Source organism: Protopterus annectens, chromosome 1.part2, assembly GCF_019279795.1.
Source record: "Protopterus annectens isolate FY-2018-M chromosome 1.part2, PAN1.0, whole genome shotgun sequence".
Taxonomy (NCBI): domain Eukaryota; kingdom Metazoa; phylum Chordata; order Ceratodontiformes; family Protopteridae; genus Protopterus; species Protopterus annectens.
This window is the reverse complement of record NC_056727.1, coordinates 562,914,595-562,931,390: the sequence shown is the minus strand read 5'-3', so window position 1 is coordinate 562,931,390 and position 16,796 is coordinate 562,914,595.

Below are 16,796 nucleotides of genomic sequence, written 5' to 3'. Positions count from 1 at the left end.
TATGCGAGACTTAAAGAAGTGACTTCTAATGATAATTTTGCCAGCAAAATGTACTTAAGTCAAGATAATCTAATCAAACTCAATGATACTTTATGTCAAAGAAAAGTCAAAAAATTCTTGAGAGACAAGAATGACTATGCAGGAGGTGTGGCCGGAGCATATGGGTTGAAACTGCACAGTGCGAATATAGCGAGCGTGATGAGAGAAGATGCAACTTTAAAAAGTGAGGCAGAAGTAAATTCACTAAGAAGGTTGGAGAGACTACATAGCAAGCCTGGAAATCAGGGTGCTATGAGCTCAAATGAGACAGTAAAAGTGAGTGAGAAACAATAAGTTTCAGCAATAAAAAATGCTGAACAAGTAGTCCGACCTAAAATGAAGGAGGCGAATGCCTGCACAAACTCAGCTCACACTAAAGAAATAGTTACCCATCACAACAACGAATGCCAACAAGTGGTCGAAGTATATCAGAGGGTTAATAACCAGGAGAGAGCATGGGCTCAAGTAACAGCAAGCAGCAGAAACGGAAGGTTCAAAAATTATAGCAAGCAAATCAAAAAATGGATATGCACAAGTGAACCACAACACGAGACATTGGAAAAAATCAAATCAACCAAGGATGACATCGGTACTGTAAACTTTAAAATAGTTAACCTCTCTAATTATGAATTACCTAGAGAGGAATGTTGTGTATTAAGCAAAGGCTGGAATTTTGCTCCAGCTCAGAGAGCAGATAAATTAGTTGCTATAAATGAACTAAGAGGATATGTTAGAAGCCTTAATTTTGACATAATGTTTAACAAATGCAATGAAGTAAAAAGTGAATTTTATAAGCCTAGTTGCTTTAACACACCATTATGTAAAGAGTTAGAAATGTTTTTAAATGGATGTGAAGCATAAATAGTTGAAACATTGGACAATAGAGCTGGATATAAGTATTACAACTTGACTAAAAATGAGGAATGTTTTGAGAAATTATATAAAAATGAAGAAGTACCGATATCTAAGACTGATAAAGGGGGATCTTTGGTAGTACTAGATGGGGGAGAATATGAGTATAAAATGAGAGAATTGTTAAAAGACAAACATTCTATAAAAAAGTGACATTTTCAGATGTAAAAAAGGGATATGCTCTTATAGATTCTTGTATAGAAGAATGGTTCTGCACTGGCAGAATAGATGAAAAAACAAGAAAGAAGCTAAGTAATACTAACCCAAAAGTAAGTACGATCTTTGGTATACCAAAGATCCACAAAACCTTAGAAGATCCCCCCCCCCTACGCTAAGGCCTATTGTTGCAAGTGCTAAAAGTCAGGCTGATATCTGTTTTTGTGGACAAAATGTTACAAAGAGTGGTACCTAAAAACATTACATATATAAGAGATGGCTTTGACTTTTTGAGTAAAACTGAGACTATAGTTGTGAATGAAACAGATGTGTTAGTTACATTGGATATTAATTCCCTCTATACTATGATTCCTAACATAGATGGTATGGAAACAGTCAGAAATGATCTATAATGTTTTCTTCTGATATGGTAAGATTGCTTATGGAAATGATTGATCTGGTATTAAGTTACAATTATTTGGAATTATATGAACAACTGTATGTTCAAACCAATGGAGTGGCTATGGGAGCAGCTTTAGCTCCCAGTTATGCCAATGTATTTATGCAAGGTTGGGAGACAGCTAACATCATCAATAGTGAATATAATGACTATATATTAAAGATGGTCTGCTTAATTGATGATGTATTTTTAATTTGGAGAGGGCCTATTGATATCTTTAATGATTTCCTGAAATATATTAATATGTATGTTCATATCTTAAATTTACTTATAATTATGACATGCACAGAATTAACTATTTAGATCTTATTATTTATAAGGAAGACAATAGGCTGATATTTAAGATTTATAAGAAAGATTTTCAGAACAATATGTACTTACATTATTCTAGTCTACATCCCAAGAAAACAAAATCTAATATTGTTAAGGGCCAGTTAAAAAGGATAAGCAATCTTATTAAAGATGACAATGTTTTCATACAAGAAGCTGAATATTTCTGTAAAAGAATGGAATGTAGAGAGTATCCTAACAAGGATATGAATAAGTTGTTAGAGAAAGAAATAGAAAAAAAAGTATCTAAATGTGATAATACAAAAACAAGAGAATATACGCACAAGACAGCACTAGCAGTGCAAAATAGTGTTGATTCTAAAGCTATAAAAAGTATTAGTAGAAATTGGGGCATTTTCAAAGCTAATAATGAAATTATCAAAAATATAGGTACAGGGCGCAGGTTTGTACAAAAGAGAGCCAGAAATTAAAGATTTTTTCAGAGTAAATTAAATAGAAAAATACAAGTTGAAGGTAAAAAAAAGGAATGAATAAGTGTTTCAAATGTAACATCTGCAATTATTTGTATACTGACTCTAGTGAAATTGAAGTGGGAAACTATGTAGTCAGAATACCAGGAAGCTTTTCATGTAATATAGTTTATTTATTAATGTGCATTGATTGTCATGCTTTTTATGTGGGAAGAAATACCAGGGAGCTCAACAGAAGAATCTATGAGCATAAGTATGCTATTGCCAATGGAGATGAAAAGAATGCTATGTGTAAACACTACAAAGAAAGTAAATGCAAAGTTAACTTTAAATGCTTAGTATTAGAAGCATTGAGTAACACCAATAATATTATTAACATAGTGGAAGAACTGGGATGGCTAGAGTACTGTTGGCAAGTTAAACTAAATGCATGTTTTTACCCTGGTCTCAATAATAGAGAGGAATTCATTATGTACTTAAAAAGAAAAGGGTTAAAATATTGACTTTCTTAGAATTTCTGTAGAGCTTTATTTTTCTTTAAATTTAGCCTATTTTATCATATGACTAGGCTTTTTCTTTAATTGAGCCTATTTTATGTTTAATGTGATGCACAAAAAAAAATCACACCACTTACTAGCCAAAATGTTTTAACTAGCAAGTGGTATATTTTCCTAAGTGGTGTAGTTTTGTTTGGTCTCCGGCATAAAAGTTGGAACATTAGTCTACTGTTATGCAAACCAAATCAATAGTGCTAGAGTAATCAAAACTTTTAATACCTCCCTGTAGTTATATGCAAAAAAAGTGGTTTTGCTCATATGATTGTATAATACATGACTACAGCAAGAATTTCAGATTTTAAACATTGCTTTCTGTGATCCATTTTTTGTTGACTACTATATCATCTAAATTGCAGCTCTGCCTATAAAATACATTTGGTTTGTCTCCTAACGTTTCTGAAATTCTCTTAGATAAAATTGGTCAGTGCTTCTCAACTATCACTGGAATTCAGAAACCTTATTGCCCACGGTGAAACCCAGCAGTAAGGCATTTTTTATTGCTAGCAGTAGCCATGTCCAATTCAGAAACAGCCCTACTTGAACAATTGCCTCAAAGATGTACAGCACCACAGTGGGCTGTCTCTCTGGCCTGCCACAGCTGTAAATGAGGTATTACAGGGGGACCACATATGATAATTAGCAATGTGCTCCCCCCGGAAGTGCCAGCTCTAAGTGCCTTATGCATCATAGCAATTAATAGAACTGCTCAGCTGCCTGAATCACTACAGTCACATTAATTAATTTAGTCAAAACTTGTGTTCAGCCATTTGTTTCAGTGGGTGAGACTACATTAGAGGTAGATGCCAAGGACTTTAGCAGACAGGTAGTACTGGGGGATGTGTGCATTTGTGAATGTGTGTGAATGTGTATGCAAGTATATACAATGGTATGAGTGGTGTCCAGTGACAATGTGTGTGTGTGTGTGTGTGTGTGTGTGTGTGTGTGTGTGTGTGTGTGTGTGTGTGTGTGTGTGTGTGTGTGTGTGTGTTCAGTGTGGGGTGCTTCCATACCTCTGAATTTCCCCTAGACATAATATTGGGGGGGGGGCACTAGACACCAGGAAAACATTTTCAATATTTCTTTAAAGCACATAAGTTAATAGCACATGCAGAAGTGAAATAAGAAATTGCAATGTTTGCACTATTGACTGCAAACTGCAAAACGCAAGAGACAATATCATGAGGTTTTAGTCAATAAGGGATTGTTAAGAGGTATGGTGTGTGTGTGTGTGTGTGTGTGTGTGTGTGTGTGTGTGTGTGTGTGTGTGTGTGTGTGTGTGTGTGTGTGTGTGTGTGTGTGTGTGTATATGTGAGTGAGTGCTGTTGAGAAAAAATACTGTTTTTACACATCCCCTAACTAACATTGTTTTTTCGTTTAAACGTTTTGCCACTTGCAGTACTGGCATTATTATATATCTTGCTACCTGTAGAAAATGCTCAAGCTTTTATGTTGCTAAGTTAACACGACATTTGAAAGACAGGCTAATTGAACATAATTCCGATATTAGGAGATGTGTTATGAGCAATTCTTTAGCAAATCATGTTTTTGAAACTGATGCTTCACATCAATTTAAATTTAGGGTAATGGAAAGGATAAACAAATCAATTAGGAGGGATGACAAATAATAGGTTAGAAAATAAAGAATATAAATGGATTTTACAATTGCAGGCTGATCGTTTACCTGGTTTGAATCAAACTGTATTGATCAAACTTGTACTTAGGATGAAACATACTGTTTTAAAATTATATATATATATATATATATATATATATATATATATATATATATTTCTTATATATTTCTTACATGTTCCTTAATGTTTTGTACTGACTTTTTAAATTTATATTTGTTTAATTTTTATTGGCTATATAACTAGTTATGCCCTATTTAAATTATGTTATTTGGAGTTTATGTTAGCACTGAGTAAGAGTACTTGTTACCTGAAAGATTTGTATCTCCTGTAAGTAGTGACATCCTACTTGTGGGAAAGAAAGGACATTTAACCCAACTTCAAATGTAGGTTAACAGATCGATCAGTCCACAAAACAAAATCCAGTACCACTAAATGCTGTGCAATCAAACTTTTATGGAAAAGCTATAATAAATATATAAGCCAACGAATTTAATAGGTAACCACCCATGAGTATTGAGATTCACCCTCTTCTGTCTTGTGTATTCAGAGGTCAGGCTACTGCTCGAGTGACAGCTCTGCAGGCTGGGTCAGGACAACATGTTAATGTCAGCACATGCACAGGGTTTGACAGTGATGCTGAGACACTAATTGAGTAACAGTCAGATGACATACAGGCACTGTCTGTCTCCCTCCTGGGTGATTCTCTACCCATTGTTTAGGTTGAAGGGATGGAAGCCTAGCAGGGGTTATTGGTACCATCATATGTCACAGCCAGTCCCAGATATGCAGGCACAACTAGGGCTCAACCAGTGGATATTCAGAGTAATCATGCTGCTCCTGCCAAGATGGACATAACAGGTGTGATGTGTGGCTTCTATGTGAATGTCACCCAACATTGCCAATGCTTTGGTGAGGCCAGCTTTGTCTCATAATGGCTATAGTGGCACATATGACTGCCATATTCACCTCTGTGCAAAGGACAGCAAGTGCTATCATCACTGCCCTGTCCAACAACACTGCCTGCTGTCCCTGACAAATATGTTTACAGGATGGTCACATTGGGTGGTCATGACAGGCTGTACAGTCTGATCCTGCAGGTCTAGAATTATTTCACTCCATCACCCCAAGTCTTGCGTGTAGATGCCTGCCAGTCTTCAAGGACAGGACACTTACCCAGAGGACTGATAGAGGTTCTGGTCTAATAGTAATACATCAGGGGTCTTTAATCCTACCATATCAAGTCCACCCAGAGGTGCCACATCATGGGTACATAGTGGCAGCCCCCGCCAGTCACAGCCTACTAGGGTCACCCTCTCTCTGTCACCAGCAGATATTATTTATGACACAGAAAACCCTTGGGCACAATATACCTCCATCTCTGCCTCTGGTGCAATGGCCATCCACACAGGTTGTGAAGTCAGTCACACGTCATTGTGTCTCTTGGCATATGTGCATATGATTAAAATTATGACCCACTTTTCCTCCTTTGTGGTGTATCTGGATATGTCTGATGCACAGTATGACTCATTTATGAATGATGCAGGATAGCCCTTAATTAACAATACAGGCATCACGTTTATGCTGTGTGATATTACAGTACCACTGTGTGCATGTCATGGGGTCATATAGCTGGACTAGATACCACTGCTGCACCTGTGCTCCTCTGTAATGTGCCCATCTCTGCCTGAGGTGTGGTGCAGCCTGATGCTCACTTCTCTTGGTCTTACTGTCATCCCTGGATGAGACTGGTGTGACATGGGTTTCTGTAGCTTCAGTAGTAGGTCCAGAGGTTCTGGGATGGATGGTGCTTTGCATGTATCCTATAACTCATATTAGACAGCATACAGCAAGTTGTAATCAGCTTGTAGACATAGATCCCAACCTTTACATTGAGGAACAGGGGCAAATCAACTAATAATTAAGGGAAAAGACCCCAGATTAGAGACACATTTGAAACACTGGTACTATTAACTTAGAATTTCTCAAAAGATGTCAGATTTTAGGATGGAGACAACAAAGTTTTGATACAAAATTAAAGACGTCCCTAAAAATATGGACAGATGAGTTATGCTTGCAGGCTGTGGGAGAATATACTGCACAGCTTCCCCAGATGTTCACATGCAGTGGGGCTGGGCCTTCAGCAGACTGACCATGTATTCTACAATGTTTCTGCACATGGGTTGCGTTATGCTGCTTTTTGTCCATGTTGTATGGGTTCCATACCAGACTCAAGTGGGTATCTGGCATCACCTGAAAGACAGTGGGAACTTATGGGTAGTGGGATATTTGTGCACACTACCTTTGGCACTGTATGTGTGTCATTAGTCCAATGCATGCACTTACCAACTAGGGGGCCATGTGGACTTTCTCTGTTGAGAAAGACATGATATAGTGACTTGTATGCCAAATGTGAGAATTAAGGGTACTCCCAGGGTATTTGGCATTTGCATCTGGCATACACATGGCTATATCATGGCACACTACTTGTCAGTTGATAAAATGGCTATCCATCTTACTGAAATATTGCACTCAACACCAGGTGAGGCCTTTATTGCCACAAGTAAATGATTTATGGCACCTAGTACTTCAGAGAAGTGGGTGATATTATAGAAGCTATTCATGCTAGTAGATCTCTCCCCTGGAGTGTTGGGGAAACACATATGTTCATCGACATGCAAAACTAGCATATCAAGAAATTTATTGAGTATTCTGCTGGCCTTGCCTGTGATTCGTCCAGTGTGTCCTTTGTTTCTTTCTAGAAGGTTCCTGTAGCTAAGTATAGTTAGTGCCTGCCAGTATATGAAGTCCGTGTATTCCTACTAATTCTGTTAATAGGCAAAAAGCATCAGCCAGTACATGTCAACCATCTTTGTCAAGTCCAAACTGGTCTATACGTTGCTGGCTGGTTAGTAGGTCAGTGACAGGGTACCGGTACCATTTTCATTCAAGTAGAACCAGAAAAGTACAGCACAGCAACTGAAAGAATACAGCCTTTAATAACAGCTTAGCGCTTTTCTCCCACTTCATAGGGCTTCCTCAGAACAATCTATACACCCCCCACCCAGCCTTTAAATAACACATCATTTAATCAATCAACCACTTAATTATACAAAACAATTAATTAATTAACATCATTTAAAACATAATTAATACATTGAAAATATATTTAAAACAAATACATAATATATATATATATATATATTTATATATGTTATATATATATATATATATATATATATATATATATATATATGTATATATACTGTATGACATGTATATGTGTATACATATTTATCCTAAAAGATTTTTCAATTTTAAAACACATGTAATAGCAGTGGCCTCATTGATATCCGGGTACTCAGTTGGGTTTAAACACAACTGCCATTTTAACTCACTTATGTCTATGTGTATATCCAAACTTCTTCCCTGAGAATCCTTAATAATCTGCTGAATTACCAAAAACTTAAATTCATGGTCAGTGTATTCTCTAATGTGTCTACATAAAGCATTAGTCATCCTATCATGTCTAATGTCTAGTAAATGTTCACCAATTCTGTTCTTAAAATACCTACTAGTTTTTCCCTACATAAAATATAGGACATTGTTGACACTTTGCTACATATAATACATTAAGACTGCAACAATTATAATGCCCATTAATAAATATACGTGTACCATTTAACTTATAACAGTCACCTGTTTCCAAAATGTGTGGACAAAATGTGCATATCCTACACTTAAAATTCCCTTTGATTCTATGATTGTAAATATTACTTCCATGGGCAGCTGTCTCCAAAATATTCTTAAATGATCTATCCTTTCTGTAAACTATCTTTGGTAGATTACCTACTCTCTGGCCCTACATTTTGGTCATATTTCAAAATTTCCCAGTTATTTTTAATAATATCAACTATATTACTTGTATCCAAGTTGAATGTTGTAATAAAGCTCAGACAAAAATCATTATTTAAACCACCTTACCTTATAATGTGTGATATTACACCTAAACCATCCCCACCTGCCAAAATTGTTTTTTATATGCCCATCATACCCTTCTGTTTTACTTCTTCACTGATTTGGCTCAACAATTCATGTGGGTACCCTCTTTTACTAAAGAGCTGTTTGACAAAGTACAACTCATCAACAAATTCATTGCCAGAAGTGACCATCCTGGCAGCCCAAACCATTTGCCCTTTTGCTATTGATTATTTTCTGATAGGGCGGGTGCCAGCTATTATATTCCAAATATGAATTTGGGAAGGTGGGCTTTCTATAAATGGCTGGCATCAACTTTTTTTTCCCTATATTTAATGTCAAGTCCACATCTATATAGGTAATGTGTGTTCCACTATAAGTATATGTGAATTTCAAAAAATTCATTGTATTATTTATATACTCAAAGAATTGTTTGAGCTCTAATTCAGTACCCTTCCATACAACAAACAGGTTGTCCAAAAACCTGGTGTAATATTGGATCTTACTTGAATACACCCCTTCCATTATATACTGCTGTTCCCAACAGGACATAACATAGTTAGCAAAATGGGGGCACAAGCTGCCCCCATTGCAACTCCTGTTAGCTGTTTGTAATATTGTCCTTCGAAATAAATGTAGTTGTTTTTAGCACAACCTCCATAAGGGTAACATACTTATTTATTTCATCTTGATCATATATACCTTAACCAGTTATGTTATATGGGTTGGAGACAGTGGCATTGATAAAAAGGCAGGAGTTTGAGCTGGATGTGGCAGAGTTAAAGATGTTAAGATGTGCACTGGGTGTGACGAGGGTGGACAGGATTAGGAATAAGTATATTAGAGGGTCGGCCCAGGTTGGAAGGTTTGGAGACAAAGCCAGAGAGGCATGATTACATTGGTTTGGATGTGCTGAGGAGGGATGCAGAGTATAATGGGGAGAAAGATGCTAAGGATGAAGCTACCAGGTAACAGGAAAAGAGAAAGGCCTAAGATAAGGTTTATGGATGTGGTGAGAGAGGACATGCAGGTGGTTGGTGTGACACAGCAAGATGCAGAGGACAGGAAGAAATGGAAACAGATGATCTGCTGCGGCGACCCCTAACGGGAGCAGCCAAAAGAAGAAGAAGAAGAAGAAGAATCAAAGGGAATTTTATGTGTAGGATGTGCACATTTTGTCCACACATTTTGGAAACAGGCGACTGTTATAAGTTAAATGGTACACCTATATTTATTAATGGGCATTATAATTGTTGCAGTCTTAATGTATTATATGTAGCAAAGTGTCAACAATGTCCTATATTTTATGTAGGAAAAACTAGTAGGTATTTTAAGAACAGAATTGGTGAACATTTACTAGACATTAGACATGATAGGATGACTAATGCTTTATGTAGGCACATTAGAGAATAAACTGACCATGAATTTAAGTTTTTGGTAATTCAGCAGATTATTAAGGCTTCTCAGGGAAGAAGTTTGGATATACACATAGACATAAGTGAGTTAAAATGGCAGTTGTATTTAAACCCAACTGAGTACCCGGATATCAATGAGGCCACTGCTATTACATGTGTTTTAAAATTGAAAAATCTTTTAGGATAAAATATCTATACACACATACATTTTTACAGTATATATATATATATATATATATATATATATATGTATATTATGTATTTGTTTTAAATATATTTTCAATGTATTAATTATGTTTTAAATGATGTTAATTAATTCTGCTTTATATAATTAAGTTGTTGATTGATTAAATGATGTGTTATTTGAAAAAATATTTAGATCTCTCTGCTTACTGCTTCTTACTGCTTCTTGCTCTTACTGTGGGATTTGCTGGCTGGATTCTGCTAAAATTCAAAGTCTAGTTATATTTGCATTCACAGTCTGTGACAGAAACTTGCAGAATATACACTGATGAGAGAATATACTTTGCAGCATCAACTTTAGAGAGCAGTAACCAATAACTTTTTATAATAAACCAAACTGGACAAACGTTGCAGCTTAAAGTACTGTTCCAACTTTACTTCTCATATAGTACAGATGATATGAGATATAACATTTACCTCAGGACTTGTGTCCCTACCATACCTCTAACATAACTAGATTTAATATAGCAACAACTAAAGAATACCAGTGAGTAACAGCTCTACTTTCATAAAATTTAATGAACAGTTCAACTCTTCAGTTCAACTTCTCACAGCCTTTACAGAGTAAAAAAATACAAGACTCACTCTAAGCAATATATATAACAGATCAAATGTGATTAAACAATTAAACAATTAATTACATAAAAAATTCAAAATGTTAAAGCTATACTAGTCAAATAAAACTATGCCAGTTACACTCCTTATTAAGTCCATATGGACACAAGGTATTATACTTCATAATAAGAAGTGATTCTTTTTGTCTTGACACACTTTTTTGAAAATCAACGTTATTAAAATACACTGGTACATGTTCCAATACAGAAACTTTCATACACTCCATGTTGCCATGGTGTTTATTATTAAAATGTTCAGAAATAGGGCTGCTCATTTTTTTGTTTCTTACATCTCTAACATGTTCTTTTATTCTATGAGATAAAGTCCTTTTCGTTTCACCAATATAATATTTCTTGCAAGAACAAAAAATGACATAAATAACTCCAGTACTCAAGCAGGAATATCTAGCTCTATTAGGGAATTTTTACCATTAATTTCCTTTATCTCCATGTTTATATATTTACAAATAGAGCAATTATTGCAAGGAAAAGTTCCTATCTCATTAACATTAACATTAGTTAACATAATATTTTTCTTTTCTTTATATATACTATGTACTAAAAAATCCTGTATATTTTTACCTCTTTTGTATGAAATAACCAATTCCACATTTCTAAGTGAAATAATTTCCTTTTTTGCAAAGTCCCAATATTTTTTTATTATGTTATTAATAATAGGAGAAAAATTAGTGTATTTTGTAACAAAAAATAATTTATCTGAATCCAATTCATTATTATTATAACTCATAAATTTATATTTATTAACTAATTTCTTTGTCTTAGTTAAATACTTCATTAAAAGTTGCCATGACAGTAAATTCATTATACCCTCTATCAATAAACATGGTAGCTGCCCTTAAAGCCTCATCAAAAGCCAGTTTAACATTGCTGCTAAGTCTTTTAATTCTAACAAATTCACCATATGGAATATATGTTAGAGTATGAATAGGGTGACAACTACTTCCACACATTTTCCAATTCATTTGATCAAATTTCCTATGTATACTAGTTTGTATTTTTTTACCATTCACCCCAGTCAGAGCAATGTCTAAAAAATTTACTTTTTCTCCTATATGAGTATCATCAAATTTAATACCTAAATTATTATTATTTAATTCATTAATGAAATTAATAGATAAATCATGACCTCCATATTAAATAAAGACTAAGTCATCTATAAATCTATAATATCCATTTACATGCTTCCTAAAAAATTGATGTCTATATATATATATATATTCGTTTTCAAAAAAACCATAAATAAATTTGCGTAAGCAGGGGCAAAAGCAGCCCCCATAGCTGTTCCCTTCAACTGTTGGTATAAAATACCATTGAATTCAAAAATATTATGGGTTAAGCAAAATTCAGTAAGCTCCAATATATAATGTGTTTTCGGACTATCACCCATAAAGAATAACATAGCTTCTAAACCAAATTTATAAGCTATGTTAGTATAAAGACTCACAACATCAGTAGTAATAAAACACATTCCTTCTAACCAACAAATATCCTGTATTTTGTAAAGAAAATCATAAGAGTCTTTGATATATGAGGGCAGCTTAATGACTTCTTTTAACAGATATTCATGTAATAAACTACATAAATTATATGTGAAAAAACAAGCATTCATAGAAAGTGACATAGATAGCGAGGATGCATATTATTCCTGTATGTCAGATAATGAGGGTGATAACAATGCATATAGCTGGTTAGATACTAACAGTTTAAAAAATAACAGCTGTTTTGTGCCTGTATGTAAAATGTTAACATTCAAAGATTTGATGCTATGCTCAATATTTTGTTAGAAAAAGAACTTGAAGACTTTTTAAGTAAAAAACAATGTTTTAATTTAACCAAAGAACAATGGGATAAATTGCAATCATTAAGTAGGAATAATGATATTATTTTTAAACCCTCTGACAAAGGAGGGAAATTAGTTGTCCTTAATTCATGTGATTATTATGACATGTGTATGAACCATCTCAATAATAAGGAAGTTTACTTAAAGGTAGATGCCGCTCCCCTTTTAAAAGTGGAACAAGATTTTAAAGCCTTACTTAATAAGGGTGTTAGATTACATTACTTTACTAAACCAGATGTAGATCGTAAAATTATTATTAAAAACAGTAAGGTAGCAAAATTCTTCTGCTTACCTAAGGTGCATAAGAATTTAGAAAGACCTCCTGGTCGTCCAATTGTATCTGCCTTTGGTTTTTTCACATATAATTTATGTAGTTTATTATTATTAAATTTTATGAAAGTAGAGCTGTTACTCACTGGTATTCTTTAGTTGTTGCTATATTTTATGATTCTCAGACATTGTTGTTGCGTAATAACTAGATTTAATACAGACTTTTTATACATATTTTAGTTAAACACACACCCTCTTGGTTTTGGAAAGATACTGCCTTGATGACGCAAATGCTAACACATCTGTTCTTGTGCAAATGCTGATAAGTAAACTGTCTTCAAGAAAACGCCTTGTGGATTAGAAAAGCACATTTTTAAACTTTCTTAGAAAAGCATGTCCTGTTGTCCAGTGAAAGCAGATTACATTCTTATCATGTCTGTAAGAAGTTCAGCTTTCTTGATGTGTGTGTAATACACTTATAAGCAAGTTCCTTATTTTTTTAAGCCACAGTCATTTAGTATGGTTGCTGATCACATATTACTAAACTCTATTTCTGCATTTAAGCAAGCTTTTTCTTTCAGCATATTTACAACAGAATTAATTTCAACCTTAAATTCATAATATCTAACAATTCCCTCTGTTTTTAAACATACTCAAAACATTTTATACTGATATGTATTTTTTTATCACATTATATAGTCTTTTGATACAACAAATCAAAATGCAATTTTACATAGTTAATACAATGATATTAAAGTATTACTACCAAACTGAATGTATTTAACAACTTTTTCTTTTGTAGACCATTCTGTGAAATTATTTTATCAGTTATGAGCTGTCTCTGCTTTAGTTTAACTTGATTAATGTATTCCTTTGCAATTACAGAATTTAATTTATGACTTAGAACTGTTTCATTAACTCTTTGCAACTTGTTGAATTAACTGTAAGAGACAAGAATCATGTGCTACTGTAAACATTTATAACATTGTGGTCATGTCTTTGAACTGCCCATTAACATCTTGGTAAAGCGCTGAACTGGGCTTATATAATAAATATTTGAAAGCAATTATTTTACTGGGGTAAAACCAGTGATATTACAACTTGACAAATTACTTTTAAACTTATTACAAAATATTCTGTACAGTATGTATTTACACAGACTGTTTGTTATTCATGCATTTCAACCTAGCAGCTATCCTGAACCCAATTTTTTTAAAACATGGTTTTTCACACATATTCATTGCTAGACATTAATTTAATTTGTACTGAATTCTTCTGTATTTGTGCATACAAAGACTATAAAGTACATTTAGTCTAATCTTACAAATTTAATAGCATTAATATTAAGCAAATCTTGGAAAATGTTTATGTCTCTTTAGAAATATCCAGTGGAATTGATACCAAATCCATATGTCCTGTTATTTTCTTTTTTATACCAACATTGCTTTGTCAAAAACATATTAAAAAATAGTGACCATTCTTGCTCAATTTATACATATCTTTACTTTCTCTTGTATATCTTTAATCAGTTTTAAGCCATCTCTTGTTTTTTAAACCATCTTTTGTATAGCTTTACAGTTTAACAGGTTGTAAATATAATTTAATACTAAACAATACAATAATAACCATTATGATAGCTATTAACAACTTATAAAATATCTTATTCTGTAAGGTTTAATCCAGTTTACCAGTATGTCTAATACACTAATACCTGTTTTTTCCTTCCCCCTAAAAGAGTATTGTCAAGAAGGAATGAAATATTTTTTTTTTCTTGTAGCTTTATTTCTGACCCTTGTTTATTTTTTCTGTAGCTTTATTTCAGACCCTTGTTGTTTATTTTTTCTGTAGCTTTATTTCAGACCCTTGTTTATTTTTTTTTTTCTGTAGCTTAAAAGTACTGTTCCAACTTTACTTCTCATATAGTACAGATGATGTGAGGGGGTGTATAGATTGCTCTGAGGAAGCCCCTACAAAGTGGGAAGAAAGTGCTAAACTGTTATTAAAGGTTGTATGCTGTACTTTTTTGGTTCTACAGTTTTGTGGTTGAGAAGACCATTTTCATTCATGCTGTGCACCACATCATCACACTACCAGGTGAGAGACATCAGTACTTACAGGTAATAAGTGCTGCTGCACAACACAGCTGCTCTGAGCATCACTGTTTGCTGCACTCCACAAATTATTACATGTTTTTATTCTTTACAATGAAACACAACTTGGCGAACACCTATGGCTCCCAGCATCTAGGAATTATAACCTGCTTTTCAGAAACAGTCCCACTTTGCACTCATGTAACTGCATATCATTGTATCGTCAGTTTCATGCACCTGTTTCTGAACTGTTTCTCTTCTTGCCTAGTTGTGTTAATGGCTACAATGATTTGCAATATGCTGACAGTTTCCCACACAACAGTTTGCTGTGTACTATGCAAGCTGAGTATGAATACTAGCCTAAATCTCAGTTTTAGACAACCCACTATAGAGAGGTCAGTGCTGCATTTCTTCAGCTTCTTGCTGTTATTCCTTACATATCAGTGTAATTTTGCTAACACTGGCTCTGGATATTTGCACAAATGTACAGGCAAATGGATGTTATTGTTTTTTTTCTGTACCTGTTGGCTACTTGGTAAGAGCACATGCACTTCAGGTAGAAGACCAGGCTTATGAATGTGATAAGACTGCTATTTAGTAATCTACCAAATTCAAGCTTTATACAGCAGCAGAACAATATATTGGTTATAGAATAAATAGCACCTTAAGATGTATACTGTAGCTGCTGATGCACAATATGCTGTCCTAAATTAATGTTAGCACAAAGTAAAAGTGCCTTGATCAGAAGCATGACAGTATACTATTTCATTATTTGTGTCTAAATGCCACTACTGGGAGTAACCCTTTTTATGTATTAACTAGAATACAACATGTAAGGGGCAAAGTCAGTGGCCATTAATGTTACGGTATTAAACAGTTAACATGAGTTAATGGCTTGTACTGGAACATCAGTCATGATGCAATGATTCTTAAGTAAGAAGAGGTGGGAGAGATACTCAGAGGACAGACATGAGAAGTCTAGTGTCATTGCATGTTACAGATTCCTAGTTGCCTTTGTTATATCCTTACATGTTATAAGTCCACTACACACTTACTGATACTGTTTACTCATTACAACAACCCTTACTATGTCCTTCCATTACCTACAAGTCACTAATATCTACTTCCCACTAACCCATTCATCTCCCCAGCCTATACATCTTTAAATAATATTGTTATATCACCACACCTCTACAACAGCTCCAATGCAGAACTCTTCTTATTTAAATAGATACACTCTCAAGTGTCCCCATACTTACTGTGCAAATATGCTAGACTATTTATCAAACTCTCATATCAATTTCTGTTCAGTTCAACTCAGATCAAACTTAGTGGTGATATATATCCTAATCCAGGCCCTCAAACCTCAGAACAACCCCCCCCAAGTAATCCATTCACTACAAACATCACTAATCTCCCACGCAGTAACTTTGATCTCCTAATCTTAAAAATGAATCTGAGAAGCATCCTAAATAATAAAACTCATCAATTTCAAGTAACCCTTGCCCAGTATTCTCCTGAAATAATAATACTAACAGAAACATGGCTCAAATCTCACACACAAGATAGTGAAATCCTAACTTATGGATATGATATCCACAAACTTGACAGGACTCATAAATGAGGTGGTGATATTGCTATAATATACAAAGACTCTATCAAACTGGAACATCTAGAAATCAACCCCCTCAGACCTCATGAATTCTGAAATATTAATCTCCAGCCTAAAACTAAACTCTAATAAAAACATCATTATTATAGCCATTTACATCCCCCCAGGTAACAGCCCATCCATTGTTGAAGACCTCC